Source organism: Pteropus medius, unplaced genomic scaffold (genome assembly GCF_902729225.1).
Source record: "Pteropus medius unplaced genomic scaffold, Ma_sr-lr_union100, whole genome shotgun sequence".
Lineage (NCBI taxonomy): Eukaryota > Metazoa > Chordata > Mammalia > Chiroptera > Pteropodidae > Pteropus > Pteropus medius.
In genome coordinates, this window is record NW_024352787.1 from 6,214,579 (window position 1) to 6,221,726 (window position 7,148).

The 7,148-nt window shown below is 33.0% G+C and overlaps 1 pseudogene; it reads right to left on the reverse strand.

Annotated features, from left to right (window-relative positions):
- Positions 1-568: 568 nt before the first annotated feature.
- On the reverse strand, positions 569-687 carry LOC120591951 (uncharacterized; annotated as a pseudogene).
- Positions 688-7,148: the final 6,461 nt, after the last annotated feature.

Consider the following 7,148-nt stretch of genomic DNA (forward strand, 5'->3'; position numbering starts at 1 on the left):
TCCCAACTAAATACTCCTGAACATTTATTGATTTAGTTTCATCATTTTGAACGTGACTTCACATTTGAACTTCATGCCTGCATTCAAACAGTCTCTGTGAACATTAGGTTTTTCTTTAACTCCTCAGAACCTTCAAATGTCATGTAATTTCCGTTGTGAATCCTTACTCAGCATCCTTATCTAGAAATCATCATTTCTTCGGCCTCCTGATGTGTTTGCTGAAGCTTTCTTTTTACTTGTTATAATAGTCTGCCTTTGACTGCATGAGATGTGTTTTGTTTTATTCTGTTTTGCTTTGTATTTAATACACAATCTACCTTCACCCAGTTTGAGCTCCTTGGAGACATCAGCAACATCTTGTTATCAATATTTATATATCCTTTATTTTTCACAGTGCTTAACACTATACTTTATAATTTTATATATATTTTATAATTATGAATTGTATAATTTACTTTATCTTTTATAATTTTTATATATTTTATATATTATATGTTATAATTTTTATATTTTATGTATCATAATTACTAATATTCTATAGTCCATCATCTTTTTTTTTTTTTTTTAATGCCTACAGCATCTGGAATTTCTAGGTGGTCTCCCATCCAAGTACTAACCACACCCGATCCTGCTTAGCTTCCAAGATCAGACAAGATCGGGCACATTCAGGGTGGCATGGCCGTAGATCCATCATCTTTTTGAAGGTGTACCAGTATAACCTAGATTTGTAATTTTTGTAAAAATTGCACAACTCTCATTAATAGTTAAGAATTTAAGGGTTTTATATTTGAATATATTTTTCAAACACGCACAAATAGTATTTTGTATTTTCAAATAAAAATGGACTATTTTTAAGTGGTTTATTGTATTTCATACACTAGAGTATGCAGCTGGAAAAAAGAGAAATTAACTTTAAAGAGTTTATACATTTATATTTGTAAATGTGATTATTTAAAATAAAAATGGAAAACTAGATTTTAGTTTGCTGGTGGATACAAATATTTACTTTATACAAGCTAATACATTTTCGATTACGTTAGTGAACATTTTTCATCTGAGTTTCTTGCATGAAGTGTTGATGTCATAACATCGAGGGGGAAAATACCATATCAATTATTGCAAAAAATATTACGAGTCAACAATAGTACACTCATTACTAATGTGCAGATATGCCATCTGCTGTGCATTTAGAAGTTTCACAATATTGTTACTCAATTAGCAAAAAGTTTTCACTTGATGAGTTTTCTTAAGTCAAAGAAATCAACTTGGGTAACATGTAAAGAAATGGAGAAAGGGCAGATAAATTTTTTTAAAAACATTTTTTAAAAGGTTACAAAGATATCATCTAGTTTTCAGATCTCTGATTTTTAGATGGTTAAAATCCAAATGCAATGATAGTTTAAAATATATTACTATACTCTAAAATAAAAACTTTATATCCTATAAAATAAAAATAATAATTTAGTAAGTGGAAAGTTGACACTATGGAATGATAAAAGCGATTAAGGATCTTAGAGAAGAGAAGGAGCAAGTATAATTTAATATCTTTCTTTGGTTGTTCTGAGTCATCATGAGAGGAAATTCTCAGATCCTTCTGATTAAGAATAAGAATTTGGGGGAAAATTTAAGTCAGGTAGTTTAGGTACCTGGTAGAACGTCATAATTCTGAAGCTACAGAATACATACATAAATAAGAAAACTCATAAAACTCTCTTACTATGGACACTTCTTAAAATAGGAAATAGTTCTTTAATGACTTAGGTAAGCTTTACCAAACTGGTCTCTTGTGGAACACCATTCTGTAGGATACTTAAAGCTGTGCTGAGAAAAGCAAAATGTTCAGGGCTTGAATACATTTTAAAGATGCTGAGATGCTTTATATAGGTCACTTTGCTACAGAATTGTCAAGGACCTTCTTGGATGTTCATGTGTATTTTGAAGCTCCATGAGGGAGCATGGTATGGCAAATTCTTCAAACTATACTACAGAACCCTCTTAAAATTATAGAGACAATATTTACGCCTTTAGCTTTAGAGTTCTAAATGCAGTCTAAGAAAATATAATTTACATATTTTCTGAATGTGAGGGAGTGTTAACTACATAGTTTGAGATTTGTATTGTCTTTTATAACCTACAATAATTTTTTTGTCTCTACGAAAACATCTCCCAGCAATCTTTTCTTTTGCCAAATTTTCCCAGATTTTCTTTTTTACTTGGTTTTCTTTATACTTAATTTGAGTAACACTTAGACACTTAGGAGTTGAAGCATACTTTTCCTGACATATGTGTACCATCTGCTTGACCTCTCATATCATATCGTTAATATAAGAGCAAAATTATAACACCAAAATATGAAAGTGATACTATTTTGCCACCTAAAGCTGAAGAAAAGGGACAAAATAGCCTTATTTTTTTCCAATCTACTAGCTTCCACAATAGCCCCTTAACTGCTGAAATTTCCAGCTTTAGAAAGTTCGTGGGGAAACTAAGGGGGAAAAAGTAAAGCTTGTAAAAGAAAAAAAATATAAAGAAGAGGGAAAGGAAAAAAAACCCTGGAGGAAAGCTGTAAAAAGTTTTCAGGAGGTATTTACTTATCCCCAGAAGCAAAGTCAACAAAAAGATCTAAAACATTATTTTTTATTAGCCTCTTTCCTTCTTAGTCACAACCATTTGTATTTCTCTAATCCATTTATAAACACTAAATATAATAAGTCATCCTAAAATTAACAATCACAGAGTATGAATATAGATCATCTACATTCACAATGTCCCATTTTTATTTTTTCAACTTTGCCATTCCTTTTTTACTTGCTTCCTTCCTCAATTAAATCTTACCTGTGACCCAAAGTGAGAGGAAGAAATAAAGTTTCCTCAGTATTAATGCTGCTCTCTAAATATAATAATGCCCTTGTTTTGGCATCTTTCCACAGCCAAACTCACAGGTGAACTTGGCTGGAACTTCAGCAATGAAACTCAGTGAGAAAGAACTGAAACACCAAGTGGAGGTACAAAGGCAGAAAAGGTCAACTGTCCATTTGACATCGCTGTTTGGATGTACTCTCAGCATTCAAACTGAATGTATTCAAAACTAAATACTAATCCCCCATTCCCTCAGTCTTCTCAATAAAAAACATATCAATCTGGTTTGCTTGAACCACAATTCAAAAAATCACTTTTTACCTATTTTGTGTCTCCCTTTCCACATCCATAGAAACACCACATAATGTTTATCTTCTGAATATATGTTGTATCATTCACGTCTCCATCTCCAGTGGCTCCACATTCATTACTACAATAAAATAAAAATAATTTCTCCATATATATTCCAAACAATTTCTGTTTAATTTGTAGAGACACATTTAAAAATATAACTGTGTCATTTTCCTGCTTAAAACTCTTCAGTGATTTCTCATTGGCCTATCTATACCTGTATGAACTGTCCATGTCTGTTCAACTCATCTATCACCTCTTATCATTTTGCTACTATATTCGAGCTACGTCAGACTCTTTCCATTCTGGGAATAAGCTAAATACTTTCCTTCCTCAAATCCTTTGCATCTGAAGTCATCCCCCACTCTCACCAGTTTTTGCCTGACTAATGACTATTTCATCATCCAGCTTAAATGTCACCAGTTATTTCCCCACCCACTCTCTTAACTCAGTCACACAACTCAAAGTATGATGTACCAGTTAATAAAATTATTTACATATATGTATACACACACACACACATATATACTTCCTCCTATTAGATTGTAGGCTCCATGAGAACGTGGGCTAGGTCTAAACTGTTCACAAATGTGAACAGTTAATCTTTATTATTGACAATAATCTTTATTATTGTAGTACTTAATCTTTATTATTGATTAAGTGCTACATGATAAATATTTGTTAAAAAATATATCAGTAATTATCTTTTTGCAGGTGTTTTTCCCCTTCAATTCTAAAATACAATCAAGTTATAATCTCTAAATTTTGTTTACTATTAAAATAGTAACATGTCCTAATTCTTTTGGTGATGATGTTGAGGAGGTAGTTTCTACTGGCTTCTGTCATACCCTTTTGTTTTATATCAGTACATATTTATTGATCAATTACCATGATAGTGCTAGGTCTTGGAAATACAATAGTGAATAAATAAAACTTGGGCCCTACCCTCATTATAAATATAGACAAGTCTGGGAGACAAGCAGGAAACAAGGCTCCCGAAAGTGTTAACTGAGAAGTTCAAACAGCTTCTGGAACATATTGCAAGATTTTACTGAGCTTTTTTGGCTTTTTTCCTTAATCTTTCGATGTTCTTATAGTCTGAAATCCTGCCAATTTGAATATTATTTTTTCTATTTTATGAACGGTTCCATCATTGCATTACTAATTATTTAACTAAATTTAGAGTTACTTTTCTTTTATCTTCTGCTTTCTTTGTTCAATTTTTCCAAGTTCCTAATCTTTTAAATCCTTCCCCTTCTTCCTTATATTCCCAAGAATGTTACGACACTTTCAGTATATTCAGAAAGGTTTATGCATTTATTATCAAGGGAATAATGTAACTTCTCAAATTGTGAGAACACTAGCAATTTATAGAGATGAAATTATAAAGATTTCTTTTGCTAACTCAAGACTAATAAATGTTTTATCATCATAAGTTTCTAATTATATTTGAAAATGATTTAATAAAAAGTAGATAATGCTATTCAGTGCTATTTGCCATGCTCTGTTTTATCTCATTTAATCATCATTACAATGTTACGTAGGCAGATTCTATAACTACATCCATTTTAGAGAAAAGAAGTGTTCAAATAAGTTGTAATAAGAACACGTTTAGGAGCAGATTTTCAATATTAATTGTGTTTGACCCTTTAATTGTATCTTGTCTAATGAACATTTAATTTAATTATTTCCAGAAAAATAAGAAAAGAGGGGAAACTCATTAAAACAAGAGAATGTTGCCATAATCTGGGCAGGATATGAGCAAGAAGCTATTCAGAGGTCAAACTGCATTTCAAGCAGGCCTTGCCCAAAGTTCTGAGGCATCAACTAAAGGAGCATGTTCTCTTTACGTTCAAATAGAAATGGCTAAAATATGAGTTGCTCATAATGCTAATTATTATGGAGTTGAAGGTTAGTAGGTAAAGAGCTAGTTTAAAGTTTTCTTTATCTTTGTTTGGGGAAGAAGATATAGCTATTGGCAAAGAAAAACAGCAGGCTTGTGAGATAGAAATAGTAAGAAGTGTAGGCAAACACAAGCAGTAAGAATTCAAAGGGGCTTCAAGGGAAAATAAAAGCTCAGAATGTATTCTACAACAAAGAAAAGCAGTGGTAGTGCTTGTCCTTTATTGCAGATACCAGAGGATGTTTTATGAAAGAGGAAAATACCTTCAAAAGAAATTATAATCTCTTACATAAGGCCATTGCAGTCCTGGAAAATGAAAACTTGATTTATATATTTATTTTTTGCATTATATTACATGGAATCATAGACTTTGTCATCTGCAAAGATATGCTAACAATCTCCTCTTCAATTTACAGAGAAAAGAGAGAAAGAAAAAATGTAATGACTTGCTCAGAGTCACATAGCTAGAGGCAGAATCAGTCCTGGGAACAAAATCTACTTCTTTTTTAATTAAAAACCTTGGTTTTATTTTTTACTTATCTTTAAACTGAGATCATAAAGTACATAAAATTGAAATTTAGTCAAAACCTCAAAGGAACTGCAATATTTTAAAAGAATTTTAAAAGAATGATTAACAAAAACTTAAAATTCTGCCCAAGCAAAAGTGATGCCCAACCTACTTTACAGTTTAAAGGGCTATGGAGAAAGGCCCAGTAGAGAGGTCCAGTCACAGGTAGAGATCTAGCAAACTTCTCCATAAGATGCAATTTGACTTCCTTCCCTTGCTCAGTTTGTGATCTGACCCCATCCTGGACTGGAAAGCAGTCTTCCCAGTCAGAAGGACAAGATGGGGTATTAATTTTGTTGGCAGAAATGTAACTGAAAAGCAGTATAAGCAAGGATACTTGCTAACCAGCAATAGCATAAAATGGAATAAGTGCAGGACTGTCCGTTCCAACTCTAGGGAAATAAGCCTGCAGGGCTAACCAGTTCAAAAATCTACAAGAGTTGCTGACCTAGAGAGGTGTTTTTATTTTTTAAAGCAGCTTTAAATGGTTGGCTTTGTTGGCAGATTGGCAGATTAGAATTGCTTTCATTTCCTCAGATGGGGCCTGGGGTGTTCTGTGGTTGAGCAACCTGTGAACAGATGAGTTATAAAGTCTAGCTCTATGTTTCCCGAATACGAAGTCACACGTTGAGATTAAAAGCTTATTAAATTGTGCCTATAGTTCCCAATACTTTGCACATGATTTATATATGTCTCAACCACCTTATTCATCAGTCTAAATCTTCATACTTTGTCCCTATGTACTTTAGAATATTATGACCATTCTCAGGATGTTCACATATCTAAACACATAACAGAAATAGACCTTAGTTCTAATATAAGGAGGAAGCAAGAGGACTAAAATTTAAATCAAGCTATATTCAGAGATTTCAATATGCTGATCAGCCCCACATGAGGAAACCTGTAGAACAAAAGAAGATTTCTACTGGGATTACTAACAAATCATTTACCCATACCTCGAAGAGAAAACAGAACAACAGGGCCTTTAAGTTGTGTCCTACACAAAATAAAATCATTCATTATCTATGGCTGAAACCATGGGGAACCTATGGATCGAGGCCGGGACTTGCCAGCAGGCCTTTCACAATGCATATTTTAACTTTCACACTGTATGCCCATACCAACAAAGAAAAATGAGTAAACAAAGTCTTTAAACTGTAATTCATAGAAACTAAGAATGATATATAAATTGAATTCCTGAACACTCAGGGTCCCTCTCAGTGTCTTTTCTCTGTGCCTCTGTCTTTTCTTGGTCCCTCTCTGTGTCTTTTTCTCAGTTCCTCTCATTGTCTCTATCTTTCTGTCCCTCTGAGTCTCTCTCAGGCTCTCTCACTCTCTGCCTTGAGAGCAGACCATGTTTTGTCTATAGAGTGTTATCCTTTCTCTAATAAACTTTCAACTCTAACTCTGGCAGGCACTTGAATTCTCTCCTGCGTTCAGTTGAGAACTCACTCTCTCTCTCTCTCT